Source organism: Macaca fascicularis, chromosome 1 (genome assembly GCF_037993035.2).
Source record: "Macaca fascicularis isolate 582-1 chromosome 1, T2T-MFA8v1.1".
Taxonomy (NCBI): domain Eukaryota; kingdom Metazoa; phylum Chordata; class Mammalia; order Primates; family Cercopithecidae; genus Macaca; species Macaca fascicularis.
Window position 1 is genome coordinate 218,546,689 of NC_088375.1, and position 27,868 is coordinate 218,574,556.

Sequence of the window (27,868 nt, forward strand, 5' to 3'; positions counted from 1 at the left end):
AATTTCGCCAGAACCTTGGGGTTGAAGTTAGATTTCAGGGATGGGATTCCATGAGGACTCAGGGCTGGTCCCCCCACGACACCCCACCTGATGTGCTCACTCTGCCTTTTTCACAGCGGCCCGAAGTTTCTCCTTGGAGCTCCACAGGGCCTCGCTCTCCTTGGCGCCGTCGCCCAGACTGCCCTGCAGCTTGCCTGACTCCTGGCGCTGCACCTCCCGCCCTCCTGGCTCTCATGCAGCTCTATGCGGATGGTCCCAGCTCAATCTCAATACCTTCCACTATCCTGTCCCTATTTCTATGGGTGGGGAAATGAAGGCACAGACACCTGGGGTAGCATCACCAGTATGTGACCAAGATTAGATTCTAACCCAGGAAATATAACCCCAGAGTCAGTGTTCTAGTAACGCACGCGCACAACGAGTAATTGTGTGTGGCTCTGCTTCCACCAGCCCCAACCCCGAAACACCAGAGAGCTGAGTGTTATTAGATTGATGGGGAGTTTGTTGGAGTTTTACATAAGTTTCTGATGCGCTGCAGACTTTTGAGCAGCACTCACAGTTCCCTCCAGTTCAGCATGGGAGGCTGGCTCCGGCCTGGTTTCCACCTCCTGGAGTTCATAAAGCCTAATTCCTCCCACCCAGCCTGGAGGTGGCATTCCTGTCTGATGGATGGGCAGCTCCAGGGAAGATGGGGAGCGTATGGCTGAAGGAGAAGGGCTGTCTGTGTGTGTGGAGAAGAATTTGGGAGGGCCCAGGCCAGCAGCCTCTGACTGTAGGAGCCACCTTGAAAGGCATCTTTTCCCTTGGGAGCACCCCTTGGCTCATCTGTGGCTCACACAATCTCTCGAAACTTTTACTGCGGCCCAGTGGGGTTGGGGCTGCTCCCCGGCCTTGTGGATGGGGACCTTTGTCCAGCAAAGGGGCCCTAATTTTCCAGTGGAATCGGACAAGAGGAATGCCTTCTAGTGACCTAAGAAGAAGCAGACAGAAGGCTCAGAAAGGCCAGGAAGGCAACTCCTCCTCCTGACTGAAGACTTGTTTTGAGCAGGAACTCCCCTCTAAAGGTGAACACTGAGGGGTGGGAGGAGCTCCAGAAGCACCTGGACCCTGGTCACCCTTTCAAGGCAAAAGTCCGTAGGACCCTTATTTGAAAGCATTGACTAAGCTCCAGAAAGGAGGTTCCAGGCCACTTCCTCCAGCCCTGGAGTGCACTCAGCCATGGCAGCTTGTGCAGGACAAAGATGAGCCCCCTGGAGTGACTCCGCCTCCCTGGAAATGGAACCAGCTGACAGCCTCAGCCCCTTGGACAGGGTGCCCAGGGGTGGAGCAGCTGAGCCGGGCCCCCTGAGCTGGCTGGAAGTGCCGGTCTTAGGGCACAGGCTGCTAGATTCTTGCTGCTCCTTTATAGAAGGGGTACTGGGGTGCAGAGAGGGTGGGGCATTGGCCCAGGGCCCCATAGAGGGGCAGCCGTGAAGCCAGGATGAGTACCCGCCTCCTGACTCACCAGCCCTGACTCTTTCTATTTCATCTGACTCTGCAGAGCTGCACACGGTGGTCTCTGCAGGCACTTAGTTGTACAGGAACAGCTCCTCCCTCAGACTCAGAGTGAGGACAATGTGCTCTTTATCTGGGGGAGGTGAGGGTTAGTGTGTGAAAAGAAGCAAACTAACTCTAATCAATATCTCTGTACTTGGACAGAAACCAAAGTTTACAAGAAACCATGAACTTGGGGTAAAGTAGGAAATTACAATTGTTTGCAGGCTGCATGCTTGCTTTTCTATGTCATCTAAGAGAACCAAGGAAAATCATGTTTTCTTATGTACATATCCAAAAACGGTGTTTCCACCCTGAGAACGCACCTCCTCTACCTCCAACGTCAGAGAGCACCTGGACCAGGCACCCGGCATAGCCCTCTGACATCATAACCCAGTTTTTGACAAAGAAACACATCCTGGAGCTCCTCCCAAACAATGACTGTGCACAGTGAAGATGCTAATGCGTGGCTGCTGCTGGACACGTGGGGGATTCCTGATGGACAGCATGCTCTGGGAAGAACCAATGGCCTTGATGGACTTAGCTTGAACCACAGGGTTGTTAGGAATCTCCATCAGACCCCCACCCTTCTCCAGCACTTGTGGTGAGATTGGCATAGCGGACTGACATTGTCTGCAGCCTCACCCGGCCTCCTGCGCACTTTTCTGCCTCTTGCCTCTCCCCTAGACTCCGCCACCTGCACCTCACACTAGACACCTACAAACATAAGGACATTTTGGTAAGAAACTGCCACACATCATCACTGTTTTTTACTCACATCCACTCATGCTCAATATCTCTAGTTCTCCATTATTTGCCTTTTAAAATAGCAACAAGAAAACCCAGTTCAGCCCTAACTCTATGGTGAGCCATGTGTGTTCAGAGCTGATCATCAAATCAAAACTACTGGTAATTCTGGACTGGGGCTCTTCTCCCAGAGTTGTCAGGTCAGGGCTCTCCTGGTTTTCATTAGGAGAGGGAGGACCCTATTATCATGTCCCCTCATCTGTAGCAAACTTTGAGGTGGGATGCCTGAGGAGAGAGCAGAGCCCAGGGCAGATGTGAGACCCTTGGAGGAGTTTAGTGTTGATGGCAGCATTTGGAAAATATAATATTTTGTTATGTGATTTTCTCATTAAAATTACTAAGCAATTAGTGTTTTCTTTCTCTTTTACATATTTGAAAAAATAGAACTCTACATTTGCCAAACTTTAAGAGATATGAAGGGAGGAATAGAAAACAATGAAAAAATGAGGAGATTTCAACACCTCACCTTCAATAATGTATAGAACACTCACAGAAAGATTCTCAGGAAGCCCGTGGACTGAAGCACTGTTGAACAAACGGACCTAATAGACATCTACAGAACATCCCAACCCAGAGCAGCGTAATATGCCTGCTTCCTGAGCACACCATAAATGTTCTTCATGATAAGTTATATATTAGAAAAAATGACTCTCGGCATTTAAAAAAGTAATGACAAGCATTCTCTACGTTTTTCAAAAATGGGTGAAGCGCCAACCTTCTAAATTCTTTCTAAGAGGCTACAATTACCTTATCAGAAGTAATAGACAATGGCGAAAGAAGAAAATTAAACTTCAGACAAATTTTCTTAGTACATATGAATAAACTACTCCCAAATAATAGTCAAATTCTATAAGACTTTAAAAGGATCATACAACATGACAAACTCAAATTGATTTTTGAGATGCACTGATTATTCAACATCTTCAAATCAGTAAGTTAGGAGTGCTAAATTAAGAGAATAAAGGAAGGCTGGGCGCAGTGGCTCAAGCCTGTAATCCCAGTACTTTGGGAGGCCGAGATGGGCGGATCACGAGGTCAGGAGATCGAGACCATCCTGGCTAACACGGTGAAACTCTGTCTCTACTAAAACATAGAAAAAACTAGCTGGGCACCTGTAGTCCCAGCTACTCAGGAAGCTGAGGCAGGAGAATGGCATAAACCCGAGAGGCAGAGCTTGCAGTGAGCTGAGATCTTGCCACTGCACTCCAGCCTGGGCGACAGAGCAATACTCCGTCTCAAAAAAAAAAAAAAAAAAAAAAGGAGAATAAAGGAAAAAATCCATTAACTTCTGATCAGACACAGAAAATAACGTTTTAAAATTTCAAGATTTCATAATAAAAACTCTAAAAAGGAGGAATGCGGCTCCTTCCGCGAATCGCAGCCTCTGGCACCAGGGTCGCTCCGTCCATGACTTCCTACAGTTATTTCCAGTCGTCGGCTATGTCGTCTGTCGGAGGCCTGGGCGGCGGCTCGGTGCGTTTTGGGCCGGGGGTCGCCTTTCGCGCGCCCAGCATGCACGGGGGCTCCGGCGGCCGAGGTGTGTCCGTGTCATCTTCCCGCTTCGCGTCTTCGTCCTCCTCCGGGGGCTATGGCGGCGGCTACGGCGGCGTCCTAGCCACGTCCGACGGGCTGCTGGCGGGCAACGAGAAGCTCACCATGCAGAACCTCAACGACCGCCCGGCCTCCTATCTGGACAAGGTGCAAGCCCTGGAGGCGGCCAACGGCGAGCTGGAGGTGAAAATCCGCGACTGGTACCAGAAGCAGGGGCCCGGGCCCTCCCGCGACTACAGCCACTACTACACCACCATCCAGGACCTGCGGGACAACATTCTTGGTGCCACCATTGAGAACTCCAGGATTGTCCTGCAGATCGACAATGCCCGTCTGGCTGCAGATGACTTCCGAACCAAGTTTGAGACGGAGCAGGCTCTGCGTATGAGCGTGGAGGCCGACATCAACGGCCTGCGCAGGGTGCTGGAGGAGCTGACCCTGGCCAGGACTGACCTGGAGATGCAGATCGAGGGCCTGAAGGAAGAGCTGGCCTACCTGAAGAAGAACCATGAGGAGGAAATCAGTGTGCTGAGGGGCCTAGTGGGAGGCCAGGTCAGTGTGGAGGTGGATTCAGCTCCAAGCACTGATCTCGCCAAGATCCTGAATGACATGCGAAGCCAATACCAGGTCATGGCCGAGCAGAACCGGAAGGATGCTGAAGCCTGGTTCACCAGCCGGACTGAAGAATCGAACCGGGAGCTGTCTGGCCACACGGAGCAGCTCCAGATAAGCAGGTCCGAAGTCACTGACCTGCGGCGCACCCTCCAGGGTCTTGAGATTGAGCTGCAGTCCCAGCTGAGCATGAAAGCTGCTTTGGAAGACACACTGGCAGAAACCGAGGCGCGCTTTGGAGCCCAGCTGGCGCATATCCAGGCACTGATCAGTGGTGTTGAAGCCCAGCTAGGCGATGTGCGAGCTGATAGTGAGCGGCAGAATCAGGAATACCAGCGGCTGATGGACATCAAATCGCGGCTGGAGCAGGAGATTGCCACCTACCGCAGCCCACTCGAGGGCCAGGAAGATCACTACAACAACCTGTCTGCCTCCAAGGTCCTCTGAGGCAGCAGGCTCTGGGGGCTTCTGCTGTCCTTCGGAGGGTGTCTCCTGGGTAAGGGGATGGGAAGGAAGGGACCCTTACCCCTGGTTCTTCCCCTGACCTTCCAATAAAATTTTATGATCCAAGGGCGGGGGTGGGGGGAAAGGAGGAATGCAAGACTATAACCTGTACATAACAAAAGTCGTTATTTAAAGCCACACTTTTATCATACTTAGGCGCTAAAAGTTAAAACATTTTGCTATAGTATTTGTAAAAATGCCAGAATAAACTTGATGACATTTTACTGCCAGATTTCACAATAATCACAAAAGCAGAGTAATAACAACAGGATAGTGTTGGCCTAAATGTGTAGAATGAGCTGAAAAATAAACTGATATATTGACGGCAAACTGATTTTCATCATGAGAACCAACAATACACAGTGGATAAAGCAAAGTCTCTCCCTAAGAGGGTGTTAGAAAAACTGAATCTACACATGCAAAGAATTGAGAATTTTAGGTGAGAATAAACACAAAAATCCTCTGAATGGGCTAAACATTTCAATATATGGCTTGCAATTGCAAAATTTCACCCACCCAAAACATAATATTAACAATGGTTTCCTCTATTTCACATTAAAAGAACAGACAACAAAAGCAGAAAACATTTCTCAAGTTAGTGTCCATCTTTCCATTAACCTTTATAGAGCAAATTATCTATCCACTTATTTGCAACACCCTTTTTGAAGCATTATTGCTATGTATTCAATATTGCATAATTTAAGTGCGCAGTGTAATGCACACTGAAGCTGAGCATGATGCTGCCTACATGTAGTCCCAGCTACACATGGCGGAGGGAGGAGGATTACTGGAGACACAGGGTCTGGGGCTGCAGAGTTATGATCTCACCACTGAGCTCCAGCCTGGATGACAAAGCAAGACCATGTCTGTAGAGGAAAACACATGTAATTTCACATGTGCTCACCTGTGCATCCAATATAACAATCCAGATAACGATGAATTACGCTTAAAAGCTTCCCTGTCTTCCTGTGATTCCTGTGTCCCAGTCATTTTCCTCTCGCCATACTGAGTCAATCTCTCATCTTTGTTACCTCAGATCTATTTTTCAAGATTTTGTTGAAGTGAAATCTTATAGTTTCCATTTCATTTGTGTGGCTTCTCGGTCAGCATAATTACCTATGAGTCAGTAATTTGGTTGTGAACAAAGAATGTGTTGATTCTCATGAGGAACAGTATTCCAGTTAATGAGTGCCTCCTTACTATTTCTTTATAAATCTCCTTAATATTTGTGCTATTTCCAGTTTCTGAGTATGAAAAATATAGCTTCTACTTGGCCTGGAGATGTAGGCATCCCATAAAAATTATATGATTTTTACAACAACTAACCTTTCTGAGCTGCAAATCAGCACATTTTCTTTAATACACGAGTTTATTGATGTTATAGGACAAAAAAGAGCCTTTACATCTTGAGAAAGTCAGTGACTTTCAGGGATAAACAGGAAGAGAATATGACCTTATCTGGGGCAGTGTCCAGCAAATTCAGATAAGCTAATGCAAGACTAAATTAGACATATATACTCAATTGTTTACAATTGAGTATAATAAAGAAGCTGTTGTTTAAATGATCAGAGGACATACGACTGAGGGACTCCTACTGCTATTGAAACCTTTCTCCTGGGATTGAGGACACATCACAAAAATCTCCACGCTCTCCCTCCTGAGATGGTTCTGCCTGGGCAAGCGGAACAGGAGCTGTGGCCGAAATGCATCCAGACACACCTCCCCTGCCACCACTACATTACCAAAGAATTAACATGCAGGGGCAAAGCCACTAACATCTCTGTGTCACTGGCACTGGAGTAACTCATAGAAACTGTGTTAGAAGAAAGAAAAGCTCCAAAGCTCTATCCATTCTCTCAGGAATGACAGACTCATGTCCCACCTCCTCTCTTTATCCTCAGGAAAAACAGCCTCATCCTGCTGGGAAGGGCAGAAAAGAGGAAGCTGAAGACAGCAGTGTAAGACATAGTGGCTGCTGGAAGAAGATCTGGGGAAAAACAAGGAGACACTCTACCTAGGAATGGGAGGAAGATGCGTGGATCAGCATCACACCTGCAGGAGGGGACAGGGATACTTGGAAGGACACACCCTGAGCCAGGACTGCGATGTCTGCCTGGAGTATGGCTCCCTCAGGAGGACAGAGAGTGCTTGTTTGCTGCAGTCCTTCCCACCACATTGACAACTGTCAGGTCCTTGTGGCTCTGGCACGAACTGAGGGAGATGAAAGTCAGAGTCTCCCTGGATAGCACAATTTAAGGGCCAAAGCCAAGAGGGAAACAAAATTAAGGTGTCACTGGAGGAATCTGAGTGTCCGGTGACTGCAGGGGAGAGGCACTTCAATTCCGGCAGCCACCGCAGTCATGACTTTCAAATGTAGCCCTGAGTAGTTTCACATAATTTTCTACAATAAAGGCCTAGAAAAGATAGGGTGTGAGCATTTATGAAAAAATGCAAAAATTATAAAACAAATAATTAGCTGTCATCCGGAATCTGATAGGAGTATCTGTGGAACATAAATTTTGAAATAACTGCATAAATACTTTGAAACATTTACACTGGATCCCAGAGTTAGTCCACATATAACTTCATAAGAAATTGCCAACATGTGGTTATTTTTAATAACTAATACTTTATGAATACCATGCTGATGAATGGAACAAAGACCACAGAGTAGGGTCTATTGGAACTATTGGTAAAAAGCCAACATTGTAAAATATTTAGAGAGATTTATTCTGAGTCAAATGGGAGGCCCGTGCCCTGCGACACAGCCCCAGAGATCTTGAGAACATGTGCCCAAGTGGTTTGATGGCAGCATAAATTTAATAACATCAATCGATACATGTGAGATATATGTTGACTTGGTCCATAAACACAAAACTGCTAGAAGCGAGGCAATGTGGGGAGGGGATTACAGTTTACAGGTGGATTCAAAGATTTTCTGGTTGGCAATTGATTGAAAGACTTAAGTTTTTTATCTAAAGACCTGAAATCAGCATAACAAAGTATCTGGGTTAAGATAATGGGTTTTGGAGAACATGATTCTTATTATTGAAGAAGTCTCTTTTTTTTTTGAGACTGAGTCTCGCTCTGTCACCCAGGCTGGAGTGCAGTGGTGCGATCTCGGCTCACTGAAAACTCCGCCTCCTGTGTTCATGTCATTCTCCTGCCTCAGCCTCCCGAATAGCTGGGACTATAGGCGCCCGCCACCACACCCGACTAATTTTGTGTATTTTTAGTAGAGACGGGGTTTCACCATGTTAGCCAGGATGGTCTGGATCTCCCGACCTCGTGATCTGCCTGCCTTGAGCTCCCAAAGTGCTGGGGCGACAGGCGTGAACCACCGTGCCCAGCCCCTGAAGAAGTCGCTTATGTGGCCACCCTTAGAGAAAACAGATGGCAAATATTTTCTGTTAAGACCTTTAAAAGATGCTAGACTCTCAGCTAATCCCCTCAGTATAACAAAAGACCTGGAAAGGGAAGGAGACTCTCTGCAAAATGTAAATTTCTCTCACAAAAGATAACTGTGCAGGGCAATTTGAAAATATGTCAAAGAAATATATTTTAGGGTAAAAGCCTTTGATTCATTTCAAGGCCTGCTCGCTGTCATGTGATGCTATTCTTGAGTCAGGTTGGAATTTGGTATCTTACTTCTACGAAGAATCTGTTTCCTGAGGCTTGAATTCTCTGTTTTCATGAAAATGCTGGCTAGTCGTGCTTGAATTCCAAAGGGAGGAGAGTATAATGAGGCATTTCTGATCCTCTATTTCTAACATGACCTGAGCTAGTTTTCCAAGTGTCTCTGGAGCCCCTTAGTGAAGAGAAAGGGTCCATCCAGTCAGTTGGGGCACTTAGAATTCTACCTTTACTTCATAGGACGTATATGAGACTTCTCCTAGCCAGGGGTATCAGAAAACTATTTACTGAGGCAATCATACTGAAGTTGAGACTTGAAAGATGGTCTCAGATTCCTCCCTGCAAACCTTTTATCCTGACAGGAGAAGAAGAAAACTTACCAGAAAAGTAAAGCAACGATCTCTCCGAAATTGTCCATCTGGGAAACACCAGGACACTGGCCTCTCCATCCTTCTCCCATCCTGGGATTTAAGAAGTTACCACCCACCCCCTCTGCCCGGGAAGCCAAGGCAGCAGCTTGGAGCTGGAGCCAGAGGCAGAGCCACCCATCCATGGGGAGCTGGGCCTCCTCTGCGCCCCCGCCATGCTGAGTCAGGCTTTGAAACGCGGTCATCATTGGGAAGTGGTTCTTGTTGTGGCCCCATCCCCGTGTTATTTTCCTACCTTGGCTCACTTAACATTTCAATCTGGCTCTGAGAGGAGACTCAGCATTTCCTTTATCCCCATTTACTGTGGATGCTCGGAAAGGAGTGGGAGAAGCTGGGCGCCGCAGTGTGCGTGTCTCACTGTTGCCCTTACCCCTGAGGGAGGGCCTGGCCAGGAGAACCTGGGACCTCCCCTCCTGTTCCTGCACCTGCCCCTCCCTGGTCCCTCACTGATGAGCCCCCCAGATGCAGAGGCTCCTTCTCTCCCTGACACTGCAGCCAGCTAGAGGCAGCTGCAGCCACAGCCCTGGGAGGGGTGGGAGACGCTGAGGCAGGTGCAGGGGCAGGGTCTGGCTCCCCTCAGTTCAGTGTGGCCTGCAGGAGCTGCCTGGAACTGTCTGGTTTGACATGGCTCCCCCCAAGGGAGCTGATGAGTGTGGGGGCCAGGAGCACTGCCTCATCAGGCATCCCCTCACCTGCACCAATGAGGAGGAGATCCTGGAGCTGGGGCATTAAGATCCACAGATTGTTTTCTCCATGTTGCGAAGGGCAGGGCTTGGATTTCACGAGACAGGTGGCGAGCCAAGTCGGGTTCCACTGCGCTGTGTTCTCCATGGCAGAAAGGACCTGCCCCCCATCACCCTGACAGTGGCTTGCCTGCCCTGAGAGCAGCCATCTCCCAGGACAGGTTTCCCTTGGTCCTCTGTTCATCCTCTTTAAGAATCACTCAGAGCCAGACATGGTGGCTCACGCCTGTAATCCCAGCACTTTGGGAGGCCGAGGCAGGCAGATCACCTGAGGTCAGGAGTTCGAGACTAGCCTGGCCAAGGCGGGGAAACCCTGTCTCTAATGACTATACAAAAGTTACCCAGGCCTGATGGTGTGTGCCTGTAATCCCAGCTAGCTGGGAAGCTGAGGCAGGAGAATTGCTTGAACCCAGGTGGCATGGTGGAAGTTGCAATGAGCTGAGATCGCACCACTGCACTCCAGCCTAGGGACGGAGCAAGACTCCGTCACACACACACAAAAAAAGGATCACTCAGGACACCAACATGGGCTGAGAAATGCACCTGGTAGCAACAGACCTGCAGCAGTTGATGAAAACAAAGCTGCAATCAGGGAAGTGGCTGAGGGTGTGAGGCCCCCGAATCGCTGCCCCAGAGCTCTGTCCCAGGTCCCTGGGGTCTCAAGTTTGACCCCCCTGTGCCACATGGTGAGGGGTCATCTGGGGGACTTGTTTCCGTGGGAATCTCAGGTCTTGGGCCTGAGTGGGGAGATGTCCGAAGCCTCTGGCCTCGGCCCACAGTGAGGCCACAGAGCAGCCCTGCCATTCCTCTGGGAGCAGCCGCAGGGAAAGCTGTAAAGCAGGGAAATTGGGCACGTCCAGGCCGGAAAGAGCAAAGCAAAAGTGTTCCTGGGTGCACTGCACCCCACAGTCCAACCCCTCTCCCCCAGGAGCTACAGGTCACACTCTGAGCCTCTGTTTGAAGTGGGCCCTGACTGGACATCCTCATCTGGAGATATGAGCCAGGGTCACGCAGCACCACTATGCAGCTCTCCAAGTCCCCCTGGCCACCCCATCCTCTGTAGGGGTGCTGGGCCTTACTCTGCACCTATACCTTGGAGTATTTGATTTCCAGAGCAGCAGGAGGCCGGCCTCGCATGGGGCGGGGCATCCACTCGTGCAGAGTGCGGCTTTTCCCCAGCAGCTCGCTGGGTACATGAGCAGGCAGCAGACCATAAGCAGTCTCCCTAACAGGTAGAGTGGGCCCGGCGGTGTCCATGTGTGTGTACGTGTGCACATGTGTGCGTATGTGTGTGCATGTGTGCGTATGTGTGTGCACGCACCTGCACACACATCTTCAGATGCACGTCCACTGTCTAGACCCCATCAAAGCCTCTTGCCAGGACTGGCTTGGAACACACTGTCCAGCCTGGTTCTGTTCTCTCCCTGGCTTCTCTTGATCAACTTCCTGTAATGGGAGGAGCTCTGACACACTTCACAAAAGGGTGTAAACTTAGTTTTAAAGGGAAAAAGAACTACAGCATGGCCTGGAATTCACTTTCTGCCCCGTGGTTCCACTGTGAAGCCCACAGGCCTTCAAGGAGTTGCGCAGATGAGGCAGTGAGGCCCTGTGATTTCTATCAGGGAGTGTTCTCTGGCCCCAGGTGTTCCCTCTCTGTCTCTCTACGTCTTTGGCAGGTATTTCCCACACATTAGTCGTTGGCTTTTCATCTCATGATTTCGTCATCTGTGCTATTTCTTTTTCCTTTTCTTTTCTTTTTCTTTTCTTTTTTTTTTTTTTTTTTTTTTTTGAGACAGGGTCTCACTCTGCCACCCAGGCTGGAGTGCAGTGGTGCAATTTCATCTCACTTCAACCTCCAACTCCCAGGCTCAGGCCATTCTCCTGCCTCAGCCTCCGGAGTAGCTGGGATTACAGGCACGTGTCACCACACCCAGCTAAGACTCTGTGTCTACAAAAAAATCTTAAAATTAGCCGGGGGTGGCGGCACACACATAAAGTTCCAGCTACTTGGGAGGCTGAGACAGACAGACCACTTGAGCCCACAAGTTCAAGACTGCAGTGAGCTGTCATCATGCCACTGTATTCTAGCCTGGGCAACAGAGCAAGTTCCTTTCTCCAAAAAAGATTAAATGAATTAAATAAAACTGGAAAAACGATTCTTAGCTCGAGGGCTGCACAAACACAGGTGATAGGCTGGTCCACCAGTTTGCCAACCCCTGTCCCAGAGCAAGGAGGGAAGCTGTCGTGCTGCACTCTGCTGGCCAGCCAGCGTGCAATGCTGCTCAGGTTCTGGGTGCCTCTGTCATTTTAGGAAGGATGTGGCAAACAGAAACACCATTCAAAGAGGGTGGCAGGGTGCTGATGTTCCAGAAAGAAACTGTGCCCAATGATGGTTAACTAAGGCTCTGGAGTGAGGCACTGGAGCACCGGACTTCCTGCTCTCCAAAGCCCAGCTTGGTGACCTCGACCTGAGCATCTTCCATGGTACAGCACTGCCCCGAGGCCGGCCTGTAAGGTTTGGCGAGGGTCTGATGTCACAGCCCATGTGCGGCACGAGTTGCACAGCGTCGGCCAAAATTACATTCATGGGCTTAAATCAGGAGCCTTGTGTGGAAGGAGGGAAAGAAGCAAGGATTGCTCTCAAGAACAAAGGGCCCACTTGTAGATGGGGTGAGCTATGGCGGGTGTCCTCAGATGCTCCAGGGATTGTCCTAAACAGAGGGACTCACTTCGTTGTCAATCTCCAGAGGGCAGAGCAGGCCCAGCAGGTGAAAGTGATGAGGAAGGTGGTTTCCAATCATCATGCAAAGGATCATGTTGTCATTTCAGTTGTCCCCAGTGGGATGATCTGCCTAGAGTTTCCCACAGGTGGAGGCAGGGAGACCTACAATGTGGGGGTCTTGCGGAGGGGGTCCTGCATCCCCCGCAGCCCTGCACCTGGGGTCCCGTCTCTGCATGCTCAGAGGTCTCACGACGTGTGAACCTAGTTATCTTTGCTAACGCTTGGGGGACATGCCCCCTCCCCACAGTCCTGGTCCTGAGGAATGAAGTTGCATCAAAGCAGATTGATTCAGTAGTTGATCCTTATGTTGTAGAAATAACTAGAAGCTAGAAGGAGAACCACTGTGAGGTCCCCATTAGGCTGGAGGAAAGTTTCCGTGGTCCCCAGACAGGGCCGGCTCGGGATCTCGTTCTGTGGTTAGGACCACCTGCTGCAGTACAGCCTCCCACCTCAGCTCTCAGACTGGATCTCCTGCCCCCGATCCGGCCTGAGATGCCCCCAGCACCACCCCTGCTGAAATCAGAAGCAGAACTGGATACTCGGCCTCTTCCATGACAAGAACACACCAGGATGCTTCCCTTTCCAAGCAGTACTTTCCCGAAGCCCCACCCTCCATGACTCGGGTTACAGACCGCCACAGGTCACCCCAGCTGGAAGAAAATTCCGGAAATATAGGGGTCATGGGTGACAGCTGGGCCAGCCAGCAACTGTGTCTACCACATTTTACAATTTTCTCTTTATATTATTTATTTATTTTTGAGACGGAGTCTCGCTCTGTCACCCGGGCTGGAGTGCAATGGTGCGATCTCGGCTCACTGCAACCTCTGCCTCCTGGGTTCAAGTGATTCTCTTGCCTCAGCCTCCTGAGTAGCTGGGATTACAGGCTCCCAGCAACATGCCGGGCTAATTTTTGTATAGAGATGGGGTTTCACCATGTTGACCAGGCTGGTCTTGAATTTCTGAGCTCAGGTCATCCGCCCACCTCAGCCTCCCAAAGTGTCGGGATTACAGGCATGTAATCCCACCTGTAAACCTGTAAGACCACCACGCCAAGCCTAAAATTTTTATTTGCATATATATTTTTTGAGGCAGGGTCTCGTTCTGTTACCCAGATGAAGTACAGTGGCACAGTCACAGCTCACTGCAGCCTTGACCTTCCAGGCTCAAGCCATCCTCCTGCCCCAGCCTCCCGAGTAGCCTGGACTACAGGTGCACACCACCATGCCCAGCTAATTGTTTTATTGTCTTTTGTGTAGAGACAGGGTTTCTCCATGTTGCCCAGGCTGGTCTTAAATTCCTGGGCTCAAGCAATCCACCCACCATGGGCTCCCAAAGTGCTGAGATTACAGGTGTGAGCCACCATGTGCCATGTTTATTGATCCAGCTTCAATATTTGGCTTAAACACATACACCCAAGTGTGGAGCTGCTGTTGCCTCCATGATGCAGAAGTTCCTCTTTCTTTTTTCCCAGTTTTTTTTTTTACTGTGGTAAAAGTACATGTAAAATGTGCCATCTTACCCACTTTTAAGTGTACAGTTTAGTGGTATTAAGTATACAATTCAATGGTATTAAATGTATAGTTCAGTGGTATTGAGTATACAGTTCAGTGGTAATGAGGGCAAAGTGCAGTAGTATTGAGTGTATGGTTCAGTGGTATTGAGTGTACAGTTCAGTAGTATTGAGTGTGTAGCTCAGTGGTATTGAGGGTATGGTTCAGTGGCATTGAGTATACAGTTCAGTGGTATTGAGTGTGTAGCTCGGTGGTATTGAGTGTGTAGTTCCGTGGTATTGAGTGTACACTTCAGTGATATTGAGTGTATAGTTCCGTGGTATTGAGTGTACACTTCAGTGATATTGAGTGTGTAGTTCGGTGGTATTGAGTGTACACTTCAGTGATATTGAGTGTGTAGTTCGGTGGTATTGAGTGTACACTTCAGTGATATTGAGTGTGTAGTTCGGTGGTATTGAGTGTACACTTCAGTGGTATTGAGTGTGTAGTTCGGTGGTATTGAGTGTATAGTTCAGTGGTATTGAATGTATAGTTCGGTGGTATTGAGTGTACAGTTCAGTGGTATTGAATGTATAGTTCGGTGGTATTGAGTGTACAGTTCAGTGGTATTGAATGTAGGGTTCAGTGGTATTGAGTGTGTAGTTCAGTGGTATTGTGTGTACAGTTCAGTGGTATTGAATGTATAGCTCAGTGGTATTGAGTGTACAGTTCAGTGGTATTGAATGTATAGTTCAGTGGTATTGAGTGGACAGTTCAGTGGTATTGAGTGTGTAGTTCAGTGGTATTGTGTGTACAGTTCAGTGGTATTGAATGTATAGCTCAGTGGTATTGAGTGTACAGTTCAGTGGTATTGAATGTATAGTTCAGTGGTATTGAGTGGACAGTTCAGTGGTATTGAGTGTGTAGTTCAGTGGTATTGAGTGTACAGTTCAGTGGTATTGAGTGTACAGTTCAGTGGTATTGAGTGTATAGTTCAGTGGTATTAAGTACATTCATAATATATGTACTACCATCACCACCATCCATCTCCAGAACCTTTTTATTCTCCCAAATTGCAATCCTAAATAGTTGGGACCACTGGCATACACCACCGTGCCTAATTTTTTTTTTTTTTAGATGGTAAGTTTCACTCTTGTCGCACAGACTGGAGTGCAATGACACAATCTAAGCTCACTGCAACCTCTGCCTCCTGGGTTCAAGTGATTCTCCTGCCTCAGCCTCTTGAGTAGTTGGGATTAAAGGTGCCCACCACCATGCCCAGCTAACTTTTGTATTTTTAGTAGAGACAGCGTTTCACCATGTTGGTCAGGCTGCTCTCAAACACCTGACCTCAGGTGATCCACCCGCCTCGGTGTCCCAAAGTTCTGGGATTACAGGCATGAGACACCACGCCCAGCTGCCTGGCTAATTTTCAAATTTTATGTTAGAGATTGCGTCTCACTATGTTTCCCAGACTGGTCTCTAACTCCTGGCCTCAAGCAATCCTCTCACTTTGACCTCCCAAAGTGCTGAGTTACAGGTGTGAGCCACTGCACCTAGTCAATAGTGTCTTTTAAATGAAGTGTCTTTAACTTTGCCACTCAGCATTTACCAGTCACCTGCCTTCCTGGTCCAAAGAAACTTAAAAAAAAAAAAAAAAGAGTTGACAAATATCTGAAAATACAATTTGTTTGTAAGAGCCAGGAATGAAGCTGAGGTTTGAGGGCTGGTTCAGTGTGTCTGAAACTGCAAAGCAGCCAGTGAGGTTACTTCCGCAGCCTCCAGCTTTTACCTCTGCTTGTGAGGTTCAGCATCCGCAGCTGTGGTCTGTGAGAGTCGTGAATACAGCCTGTGTTTGGAGACCCACAGAGTCAGGGCAACCTCTCCGTGCTGAGGGCCAGGAGGATAATGGCTGCGCTCTGGCACTGGGAGGCAGTAGAGGTCACCTGTCCAGAGCCAGAGGTCCATGGGGGGCTCCAGGGTGGGAGGTCAAGGTATGTGTGAGGAAAGAACCCCGATTTGGAGCTGGATACACCCAGGTTCTGGTTCCAGCTTTGCCACTAATTTCACCAAGCGACCTTGGATGTTATTTAACATTCTTGGACCTCGACTTCCCCATCTGTACAAAGCATGTCACTGCCAGGGCTGGGGGCAAGGCCCAGAGCTGGCTCAACATGCGTGGCTGTCCCCCAGCTCTCCCTCATGGCGCCTCTCTCTTTCTTTTTCATTTTCCCATTTGTTTGCCTTCCTCCTTCTCCTTTCTCCCTCCTGTTTGTCTCTCGACACCTCTGCTTTCTTACTGAGCACCCAAACTATTTTATTTTCCCTTCTTTTTCTTCTTTCTACCTCCCCTAACCACAGTCTTTATCTTTATCCTGCCGGGAACACACAGCAGCACCCCTGGTGTAGGCTTCAGAGCTGTGTGCCCCCGCCAGGAGAGGGGGTGCCAGCCTCCCTCCTGGAATCACACTGGGGTGGCCTGGGACCAGGGACTCAACACAGTGCAGGAGGCTGGCACCACGGGAGATGGAATGTTCCACCCGAGTCCTCCCTTTGCCTGGCACCCCGAAGAGCTTGGGCTGTCTCCAGAGTGAGTCACCAGAGAGCTTGGCCCCAGGCTCAGCAGCTGGTGTGAAAGGGAGGAGGGGCCTCCCCAAGAAGGAATAGCAGAGCAGGGAGAGGCCACAGAGAGGGAGAAAAACCCCCACAGACGGTGCTCTTACCTCTGGCCTGTCCTCCCCAGGGCCACCTGTCCCCTCAAGGCGGTTTCCCCCTCTGTGTCCTGGCAGACAGATGATGTGATGGAGTGGCAGAGCCTGCCCTGGGCTTCTCAGCAGTGCACAGCTCAGAGCGCACTTTGGAGTCAGCCAGCCCTGAATGCAGGGCTCACGGACCCTCCGTGTTGTCACCTGTGGCATGGGAGGCAGCAGTACCCCTTCCCAGGGCGGCAGGGAAGATCAGATGAAGGAGCTCAGGTAAAAAGGTGGGCAGCCCACCTCTGCACACAGCGGATCCCGGCACCCAGCGGATCCCGGCACACAGCGGATCCCGACGCACAGCGGATCCCGGCACACAGCGGATCCCGGCACACAGCCAATCTCAGCACACAGCCGGCAGCAGTGAGGGGAACTCTTCAACATCACCAGAACCCCCTGCCCTGAGAAAGAGGCTCCTGGGCCGACAGGGAAGGTCTGCCTCCTACTCTGGAGGGGCCGCTTGGGGACAGGCCCGGACTGTCTCCTCACAGCCACCTGCTCCCTGTCCTCCCTGCGCCTTCCCTATCTGGCCGCTGCTCATCCAGGAAGGTCGGGGGTGTCGGGACCTCCCTCCTGGGTCACGCGCTAGGCCTGCCTCAGAGCAAAGGCCACGCCCCGGCACCCCGCGGGGCCCTGGTCCCGGCGCACCAGGCTTCTCAGCCCTGCAGCAGCAGTGCCTGGCTCTGGCACACGCTGCACCAGCTTCCTATTGCGTGCTGTGGTCCCAAGGCGCGTGCTTTGCAGCTAATGTGTGACTTGGCGTTCCCCGGAGTGCTCTGAAAATGGCCTTGTCTCTGGTCGTTCCCGTTCAAGAGCAGGTACCCGGGGTGCTACAGGGATCACGTTTTCCAGGATCGGTTTTCTGTCTGATGGGTGGGCAGCCCCCGCTCCCTGAGCAGGGTTAGGTGCCCCCCTAATGTCCAGTGTTAACTGTGCCAGCCTGAGTCCCTGAGCCCCTGAGCCCCGCGTGCCCCCTAGGGATTGGCCTCAGCCTGGGGTGAGCTGACCCCAAAGACACTCTGCCCAATGCAGCCCTGCCCTTCACTGCTTCCTGTTGCTGCTGCTGGGCAGAGTGGGCCTGGCACCCAGCAGAGATGTCTGACTGCCGCACATTCTCCACTGGCTTCTGCTTCCATCCCTGGGGTGATGTTGAGGGAGATGCCAAGAGATGGAGAGCCCTGTGGGGCCACCTCTGTTCCTCTGCAGGGGGCAGGGCTGGGAGCTCCTGGGGAGAGCCCTGTCCATCTTGTCTGCTCTCTTCAGGAAGCCCTGGCCTGGGGATTCCCATCTCTGAGTGGAAGGCCCGAAGGCCCCTACCTTGAACATGGACGGCGTGGGTCCCCAGTCCCTCTTTCCCCTCATCCTTGGGGCTGAGCACAGGGCAGTCGTGGGCGATAAAGACCTCTCAGACCCCTTCCGCACCCTGCAACCCCTTGCACAACCCTGAGGTCACTGTCCCGGAGGGGAGGGCAAGGGGCTCCCTGGTGATGGCTTCTTGCATCCCCTCTCACTTGCCTCCTCCACTTCCCCTGGGCAGGATGTGGGTGCAGCGTGTGTTCATGGAGGGAGGAGGTCGTAAGCCTCCTGGGGGACAGATTAGTGTATGTATGTGTGTGTGCTTGTGTGTGTGTGTGTGCGCGCGCGCGTGCGTGGGCTCCTGCTGCCTCTGCAGGGGACAGGCCCAGCCAGCTACTGAGTGAGCAGCCGGCGGCAGCCCTGACTCCCTGGGGGGACCTCCAGGGTTCCAGAAGCAACATGCAAAATAACATCAGTTCAACAAGCAGGTGCTGGAGTCCTCGCCCCGAGTCCTTCCGGAAGACACCCAGGACGTCACACCCAGCCCAGAACAGCCCCACTCTTTCCATTCCTTCCACGATGTTCACTAGGCATTACCACGTGCTGGTGGCCGCTCTGGGCGCGGGAGCACATCCGTGAAGGAAAGAGATGAAGCTCCCCGCCGGGAGGATCTGACCTCTCAGCAGTCTTATGGGATATGGGTACAGAGGTGAATCTGGGGGAGAGTCCATTGTTGGTATTGCGCCACTGACGTCCAGGATGGCCTCCAGGGACCCCACCTCCTGGTATCCACGGTCCCCATCGTATTAGGGTTGGCCTTTTGAAAGCTGTGAGTCCTAGTCGCCTGCCAAATAGATAAGGAATACAAGGTGATCATTCTTAAGACCTCAGGGATCTGCAGACCAGCCTTCTAGAACCTTAGAGCTTCCAGGGTGATTCAGAACTTGGATGCAGCCACAGAAAGCCTAAGCGCCACAGGTCCTGCCGTGACACCCTGAAGCATGGGTTCACACTTGGGCGTGGCTAGTCACATCTCTAAAAGATGAGCCTTCATTTTGGGATGTCAAGGCGAGCGGATCACGAGGTCAGGAGATCAAGACTATCCTTGCCAACATGGTGAAACCCCGTCTCTACTAAAAATACAAAAAAAATTGGCTGGGTGTGGCAGTGTGCACCTGTAGTCCCAGCTACTTGGGAGGCTGAGGCAGGAGAATTGCTTGAACCCAGGAGTCGGAGGCTGCAGTGAGCGAGATCACACCATTGCACTCCAGCCTGGGTGATTGAAGAGACTCTATCTCAAAAATAAAAGAAAAAGATGAGCCTTTTCTGGGAAAGTGGAAAAGACAGAGAAGCCTCCTGACAGCCAAGGAGACCAGCAGCCAGAAGAGCAGGTGTAGCAAGGCTGACTCTCAAACCCTGGTTTTCCTGGTAAGACCGCTGCCCGGGGCGCACCACACAAGAGCAGCTTCACCTGCCGTCATGCAGATGGCACAGATGTCCAGGAAGCAGCTGTGGTCAGTGACTCCCCAGGAGGCACGCCTGGACTTGGGGCCAGAGCCTGCCCTGCACCTGTGCCTCATGTGACACCAGGGTGGGGCAGAAGCTATTCTCAGCTCCTGCGGCCCCCGTGGCACACCCCTACCTGTTAGCACACTGAGTCCTCCCTCGTCATCATCCCATTTGACAGATGGAGAAACTAACACAGGGAAGACTGAGAGAATTGCCCTAGGCCATAGACCAGCACACGGCAGAGTTAGGATTCCCGCCAACGCCAAACCCAAAGCCCAGATCCGAACCACTGACTGGGCCTGACCTCCTTCCTAGGACCCAGAATGATCACCTCAGGGCACCCAAAGAGGAAGGAATAATGTCATCAACCAGCTCCCGAAGAAGATAGGAGCATGTGCAGTCGGCACTGGCAAAATTTAAGCTTAAAGAGAGATCCTCTCCAGCCTCAAAGAACTGACTTTGGATCAAGACTTCTCACTAAAGGAAGGTTCTGGCCAGCTCAAATGTTTTGTACTCCAGAATCTACAATAGACAGTTAATGCCTTTTGCAGGAACTGGAAGTAGGTTTCCAGGTACCTACTGGACTTGTAATTCAGTGTTGATAAATACGACCCCGGAGATTAAATCAAGGCAGAACTTGCTCCCTGGAGCCCTGGGGTTAAGAGCTTGGGCGAATTCTGTATAATGATGCTGTTGGCTGCTACAGCGAGCATTTATTGATCACACACTCATGGGGCAGCTGGTTCCACATCACAGAGAAGCTGGGGTTGCCTGGTCTAGGTGGGGTGGCTCTTTCATATGTAGCAGGGTGGACTGGGGCATACGTGTCCCATGATGATGGCAGAGGCCCAGGGGCAAGTCTCCTGTGACTGAGGCCAAAGCAAGTCACATGGCTGCACAGGAGGGCAAGGCCAGGAGTTCACCCCTCTGACGTTTGTGTGCCTGTGTGTGTATGTGCGTCTGTATGTGTGTCTTTTTGAGTGTGTATATGTGTGTACGTATGTGTGTATATGTATGTGTGTCTATATGTGTGTGCGTATATAGGTATCTGTGTATGTGTATGTATGTCTGTGTGTACGTGTCTAGGGGTGTGTGTGTGTGTGTGTGTGTGTGTAGGTATGTGTGTATGTGCGTATAGGTATGTGTGTATATATGTATGTGTATAGGTGTGTGTCTATGTGTGTATGCAAGTGTGTTTGCGTGTATGTGTGTATATGTATGTATGTGTATAGCTGTGTTTGCTTGTGTATGTGTGCATATATGTGTGGATGTGTGTAGGTGTGTGTGTATGTTTGTGTATGTGTGTATATGTGTGTAGGGGTGTGTGTGTTCATGTGTGTATATGTGTGTCTGTGTAGGCATGTGTGTGTAGGTGTGTGTGTGTATATATGTGTAGGTGTGTGTATGCACGTGAGTAGATATGTTTGTATGTGTGTGTAGGGGTGTGTGTGTTCATGTGTGTATATGTGTGTCTGTGTAGGCATGTGTGTGTAGGTATGTGTGTGTATGTATGTGTACGTGTGTGTATGTGAATAGATATGTTTGTATGTGTGTGTAGGGGGGTGTGTGTTCATGTGTGTATATGTGTGCCTGTGTAGGCATGTGTGTGTAGGTATGTGTGTGTATGTATGTGTACGTGTGTGTATGTATGTGAGTAGATATGTTTGTATGTGTGTGTAGGGGTGTGTGTGTGTGCGTGTGTGTGTGTGTGTTGGGAGAGGCAGCAAAGTCACACAGCAAAGGACATGGATGCTGGGAGAAGTGAGGCATTGGGGGTCAGTAACTCCACCTCCCATACCCTCATGCCCTCCCTATGCAAATGAGGTGCCAGCTCCATCAACCAGAACATGTGGGTAGCCATAACAGGTTGTCCCCACACCAGGTCAAATCAGAAAGTGTCTTCTATTATTTTTGTGTCTCTGTCCTTGACTCCTAGGCTCAGTCCTGACCTTCCCTAGCGGTTTCTTGGCTTAAGCCATTCATTTATTTCCTGCTCTCAGCTGGGCGCACTGACTTCTTCCCAGCTCATGCGAGCAGCGCAGGCAGCTCCGACAGGGTCCAGATTCCATCTTTGACGCTGAGGTTGAAGGAATCAGAGACAGTGTCCTCAAAGCTCCTACTCAGACCCCCCAGGGCACATTTGCCCCCAAAATAACAGTCATTTACCATTAGCTCCAGCAGAGAAATTTTGGTCCTGGGCCCCCCATTCAGCAGATGAGGAAACTGAGGCTCCAAGAGAGGCCCTCGCCTTGGTTGGCTGTGCCCCAGGGAGTTTTGCTCCATTTCTCCATTTACTCTGGGGCAGCTCTTCCTTGTGTGTCCTGGCCTAGAATCATGTATGGGTCCACCTTTTCCAAAATATGGCCAGCCCTGGCCGAGTTCAGTGGCTCAAGCCTGTAATCCCAACCCTTTGGGAGACTGAGGCAGGAGGATGGCTTCAGCCCAGGAGTTTGAGACCAGCCTGGGCTGCAGAGTAAGGCCTCATCTCTATAAAAAGAAAAACAAATTAGCCAGGCTCGGTGGTAAACATCTGTGATCCAGCTGTTTGGGGGCTGAGGTCGAAGAATCTCTTGAGCCCCATGGATCAGGGCTGCAGTGAGCAGGGATCACGCCACTGCGCTCCAGCCTGGGGAACAAAGCAAGACCCTGTCTCAAAAAAGAAAGAAAGAAAGAGAGAGGGGCCTGGGGCAGCATGGGGAGGAAACTGCCGGCCCTAAATCTCATGACCCAGGCTTGCCCCAGGAGCCAGAGTCCCATAAAGGGGCGCTGTGGACCTTCTATCAGTCCCTGAAAGAGTCTCACCAGCGATGCCTTCCTGGGGCTGTGGCTTTGATGACAGTTCAAGACCCCCAGGATTCCTTCCTGTGTTTAAATAAACTCGGCTTCCTGACCTCTCACCAACTCTGCATTCAGAACCCAAACTGGCAACATATTTGGCCTTTCTAGAAAAACTGCAGTTGAGAAAAAACCTGCACTGGGGAGTCATAGGGGAACCGAGTATTCACACAGCCTTCAAGAACCCTCCCTGGGATTCCTGGTTAATCATGAAGAAAAGAAAGAGCAGAAGCCGGGTGCGCGGTGGCTCACGCCTGTAATCCCAGCACTTTGGGAGGCCGAGGCAGGCAGATCACGAGGTCAAGAGATCGAGACCATCCTGGCCAACATGGTGAAACCCCGTCTCTACTAAAATTACAAGAATTAGCTGGGCATGGTGGCACACACCTTTAGTGCCAGCTACTTGGGAGGCTGAGGCAGGAGAATCATTTGAACCCGGGAGGCAGAGGTGGCAGTGAGCTGAGATCATGCCACTGCAGTCCAGCCTGGTGACAGAGTGAGACTCTCAAAAAAAAAAAAAAAAAAAAAAAAAAAAGGAAAAGGAAAAGGAAAGAGAAGAAAAGAAAGAAAGAGCTGTGCCCTGGCAGACACCACCTTAACCAAATGGCCAGACCTGGTCTTGCCCTTGATGGCCAAAGTTGCTTCTTTGGCCCTGCCTGGATGCATGGGAAGGACAAGACCTCCCCAAAAAGGTTCAGCTAAATTGAATCCCGAAGCTACAGTCAGACAAATCCAAACCGAGGGACTGTCTGCAGGACAGATGACCTGAACTTTTCAAAAAAGGTCAGCGTCATAAAACACAAAAATGAAAAATATGAGGGGTTGCTTCTAGATTGAGACAGAGGAGAGAGAAATAACCAATGCCATTTGAGAGCCTTGAATGGATCCCAGATTTTTGTAAAGCTGTAGGAGTTATTTTGGAATGATTGGGAACACCGAATAGAGGATCCAGTGATACTGAGCTAAGTATCTTAGGTACAATGCTGGTGGTGCGGTTAAGACAAAACTCTCAGGTAAGTGCTGAGGTATTGAGGGGTGGAGCTCAGGGGATTGCAACGCACTTTCAAAGAGTTCAGGGAACAGTGTGTGTGTGCATGTGGGTGTGTGCGCATGTGTGTGTGCCTGTGTGTGCATGTGCATGTGTGCCTATGTGTGTGTGTGTGTGCACTGCATGTGTGTCTGTACGTGTGCGTGTGTGTGCATGTGGTGGTGTGTGCATGTGTGTGCCTGTGCGTATGTAGGTGTGTGCCTGTGCATGTATGCATGGCATGTGTGTGCGTGTGTGCATGGAGAGAGAGGAAAAAGGGAGGAGAGGAGCGGGAATGCATACGAGTGAGATAAGAGGGAAACAATTGGTGAGTGATTGGGATGAAGAGTACATGGGGATTTATTGCCATTCCAATTATTTCCATTTTTATGAGGTTTGAAAGTTTTCAAAGTAGTAAGTTGGTAGGAAGAAAGTAAATGCCCATAGAGGGAGCCTCCCGACCTTCCTGGGTCCCCTGTCCTTGTCAGCCAACCACGTCAAGGGGAAGAGCTAGGATTTAATGACCGGATTCCTTCCTGGGCTCCAAGCATTTTCACATCTCGCTTCTCTTTGCTCCGTGACAAGTTGGGCAGGCCTTTCTAAATGCCCCATGCTTCCGTTTCTCCAAATCTAAATCGGAAGATTTGCTCCAGGTCATTGGCAGACCAAGTGGAAGTGGAGCTGATGGGAGGGACCTAGCCTGTGGGCTCCCTGCTTGGACCCTGGGCCCTGCAACCCCTCAGCTGCTAGGCTCCCCTCTTGGGTCCGGTGGGTTGGCAAACGGTTTCTGAAGCCTGTTCTCCCCAGTCCCGGAGGTATCAGGGACCCCGGGGCCACCCAGCTTAGCCGTGCCTGCTTCCCTCTGCACTGAAGGAGCCACTGCGCCCATCCTGGAACTCACACTATCTCCCTAAGGATGTCGGCTCCACAGGGAGTGGCTGCCTGGCAGATGCAGTCGCTCCTGATTGGACAGTGGCATCTGCAGCTCGAGAAGGTGGACTCCGGGCCAGTTGGCTCTGCCTGTGTGTCTTGCATCCTGAAATGCAAACCAGGGGCTGTGGGGAAACCTCACCAACCCCTCCTCACCTGGGAGGTGGCAAAGGTGGTGGGATGTGCTGCTGGGCCCCTGGGGAGGAAAGACACAGAGGCTGTGTTGGTGGCCCGCAGTTCCTTGTAAGGTGGTCAGCAAACGGTGTACACTTTCCGCCTGTGGCTGCAGGTTGGAGAGCTGGCGGCTAGCACAGACACAGCTTGACCTCAGGTCAACACTTCTCGGAGTCCAGAGGGGTGGGGAGTGGGACAGGTGGCCTCCCAGGGACGCCTCCCTGAGTGGCCAGCGGTGCCGCTTGCCCCTGCACCGGTAGCTGCCCTGAGCACCCCCACTGGACACAGCGGGGATTGCACCCTCCGGAGAAGGCTGCCTTGTTCCACATGCGAGCCCCATCCCCAGCGCCCTGGGCCGTGCTACCTGCAGTAAAGCAGACCACCAGCCCCGGCTGCCTCTCCAGTGCTCTCTCTCCTCCCGCCTTCAGCAGGCTGGGTCGCAGAGGCATCCACCCACTCATTCATTCACTCGACAAATACCTGTTCCGTGTCTACTAGGTGCCAGGCACAGCTGGGAACCAGCAGACAAATCTCCCTGCTTTCCCGGAGCCGGCATCTTGGTGGGCAGACAGCACAAGCCAGACGAGTAGGTGGAGGAGAAGGCATGTGAGCAGGTGACAGGCGCTGGGGAGAAACAGCCCAGGGGCGGGAACAGGGAGTGTGGGGGAGACAGGGATTGCGATGTAAGGGAGGTGTCCAGGGAAGACCTCCCCCAGATGGTGACCTTGGCATAAAGAGGCAAACATGGGAGGGGGCTCAGGCAGACCATGGTGGTCAGAAGTTGAATTCGGGCAGGCGGAGGGGAGTGCATGAAGCCCTGAGGTGGGAGTGACTCTGTTTGCTGGGTTCACAGACCCCCAGGGAGACAGTGTGGCAGGGGCCAGTGTGTGAGGGGCTTGGCGGGGGGCTGTGGCTAGAAAGGTTGTGGACCCACTGTTAAGATCGGACTTTGGCTCTGAATGGAATGGAAGCCGTAGGAAGGTTTGGAGCAAAGCAATGACATAATGGAACTTATGTTCTGCGAGGATCACCCTGGCCACGTAGAGTCTGCCGGCAGGGGTCGAGGTGGGCACAGGGAACGCTGTGAGGAGCAGCACAAGAGCCTGGGCCCGGGAGGAGACAGGGAGAGGCATGGAGCCCCTGGCCCAGTAATGGACTGGATGTGGGAGGCGGGTCGTGGGAGGAAGGGAGGAGTCTGGGTGACTCCCAGGAGTGGGACTGACACCTGTGAGGGTGGGGGGCCACTCTGGGAAGAGGTGGGCCGGGGGTGAGGGCAGTCGGAAGCTCAGTGTCTGACCCGGGAATCTGAGGCACACGTTCCCCACCCTCGTAGCGGAGCCCCACAGGCAGGAAATAAACAGCTCTGGGGTTCAGGGGAGAGGTAGAGGGGGTGGGGTCTGCAGCATAGCGACGGGGTTCAGAGCCACGAGATGGGCAGAAATCTGAGGGGTGTGGTGGGGAGGGAAAAGAAGAGGTTCAAGGCCTGAGCAAGGGCAGCCACTGGAGGACAGAGATGAGCAGGAAGAGCCCAGGAGACTGAAAAGGAGTGGCTGGAGGGACGGGAGGGGGCGTGGAGTCCTGGGAGATGGGGAAACCGCAGGCAGAGCCTCTGTCTCCCTGATAAAACGGGCACCGCTGGACCTAGCAACAAAAAGGTGACCGCGACCTTGGCAAGTGCAGCTCACAAGGAGTGGTGAGGGCAGAGGCTCATTGGAGTCGGTTTATGAGCCGGAAGAAGGAGACGAATCGCAGACAACTGAAGGAAAAATTTGAGGAATTTTCTTGTGAATGGAAGGTGAGAAACAGGGGAGAAGAAAGTGAGTCAAAGAAATTGTGCTTTTTAGGCCGAGTGAGGTGGCTCACACCTGTAATCCCAGCATTTAGGGGGGCCGAGGCGGGCGGGTCACTTGAGGTCGGGAGTTCAAGAGCAGCCTGGCCAACATGGTAAAACCCTGTCTCTACTAAAAATACAAAAATTAGCCAGGTGTGGTGGTACACTTCTGTAATCTCAGGTACTCAGGAGGCTGAGGCATGAGAATCACTTGAAGCCAGGAGGCGGAGGTTGCAGTGAGCCGAGATTGAGCCACTGTACTCCAGCCTAGGCGACAGAGTGAGACTGTCTCACACAACAAAGCAACTGTGCTTTTTGTTTTATTTGGAGATGAGAGAAATAATAACTCATTGGGTGCAGCTGGCAGTGCCTCCTGAAGAAGGAGGAATGGGCTTGGGATGCCCTTGAGTGGGCGTGGGGCTGGGAGCGGCCACGTGGCCATGGACACTGTGGGGCCGGTTCACTGGGTAGCCACAGGAAGGAAGGTGCCTTTGAACATAGATCGTGTCCCTGTGTGGGGAAGGTGACTTTTGGTTGCTTGTGTTTTCTCAGGGATCTGGGAAGCAGCAGTGGCAGCTGAGGGTGAGGTGGAAGGGAGGAGTGGCCAGGTGTCCCCTGAACCTGGGAGAGAGGATGGCGTAGAGCAGGTGCCCAGACTCTTTCTGTAAAGGACCAGATAGTAAATAATTTAGGCTTTGCCAGCCAGCCAGTCTCTGTTGCAGCTCCTCAGCCCTGGCCTTGGAGCTCAGAAGCAGCCTGAGAGGATTTGTAAACAAACGGGCATGGAGGTGTTCCAACAAAACTTGATTTACAAAAATAGGCAGCAGGCTGGCTCTGGCCTGCTTAGACTCCTGGCCCTCGACCTCGCCTCCAGATCAGGGGTCTTCAAAGCATGGTCCCTGGGATTCCAGCATCCGCGTTATCTGGGACTTGTGAGAAATGCAGATTCTCGGACCCCACCCCAAGTTCATGGAACCAGTGACTGAGTCGCTGCAGTGTTTCCAACCTGAGTTGAGTTTGTGATTCTGGAATTCTGGAAGTTAGCTCAGCAGCTAGACCCAAGAGAGTGAGGTGTGGGGTGGGCTACACGCCCTGTTAAAGGCACAGGCATCCCAGCCCCCAGCCCCTTCTTCAAGCCTGTGTGAGGACATCCTGCCTGCCATGGGCCATGTTTGCTTATGCAGCCTCCATGGGGGGCTCCCTGGGGACGGGCTGTGGTGATGACTCTGCTCTCAGCAGAACCCTCCACTCTGCAGGCCTGGTTTCCTGTCCACGTCCCTCAGCTACTCAGGGGAACCTGGGGGCAGGAGCTCCGTTTCTTGTAGGGGCAGCCTCCCACAGCAGGAGGGCTCAGCCAGGGTTCAGTGAATGAAGAAACGCACTGTCCTCTGATCGAAAGCACAGCATCTTTACTAGTTTAACGACAG

General features: G+C 51.5%; 1 protein-coding gene, 1 long non-coding RNA gene and 1 pseudogene across 7 annotated transcripts in view; 2 read left to right on the top strand and 1 right to left on the bottom strand.

Annotated features, from left to right (window-relative positions):
• LOC123571933 (uncharacterized) overlaps positions 1–27,868 on the top strand; it is a 131,533-nt gene that overhangs the window by 70,354 nt on the left and 33,311 nt on the right. The gene's annotated exons all lie outside the window — the stretch shown is intronic.
• LOC102137933 (NBPF family member NBPF3-like) overlaps positions 1–27,868 on the bottom strand; it is a 131,318-nt gene that overhangs the window by 52,887 nt on the left and 50,563 nt on the right. The window lies entirely within an intron of this gene.
• LOC102136346 (keratin, type I cytoskeletal 19 pseudogene) lies at positions 3,035–5,073 on the top strand (annotated as a pseudogene). The gene has a single exon (XR_012425485.1). The product of XR_012425485.1 is annotated as a keratin, type I cytoskeletal 19 pseudogene (transcript).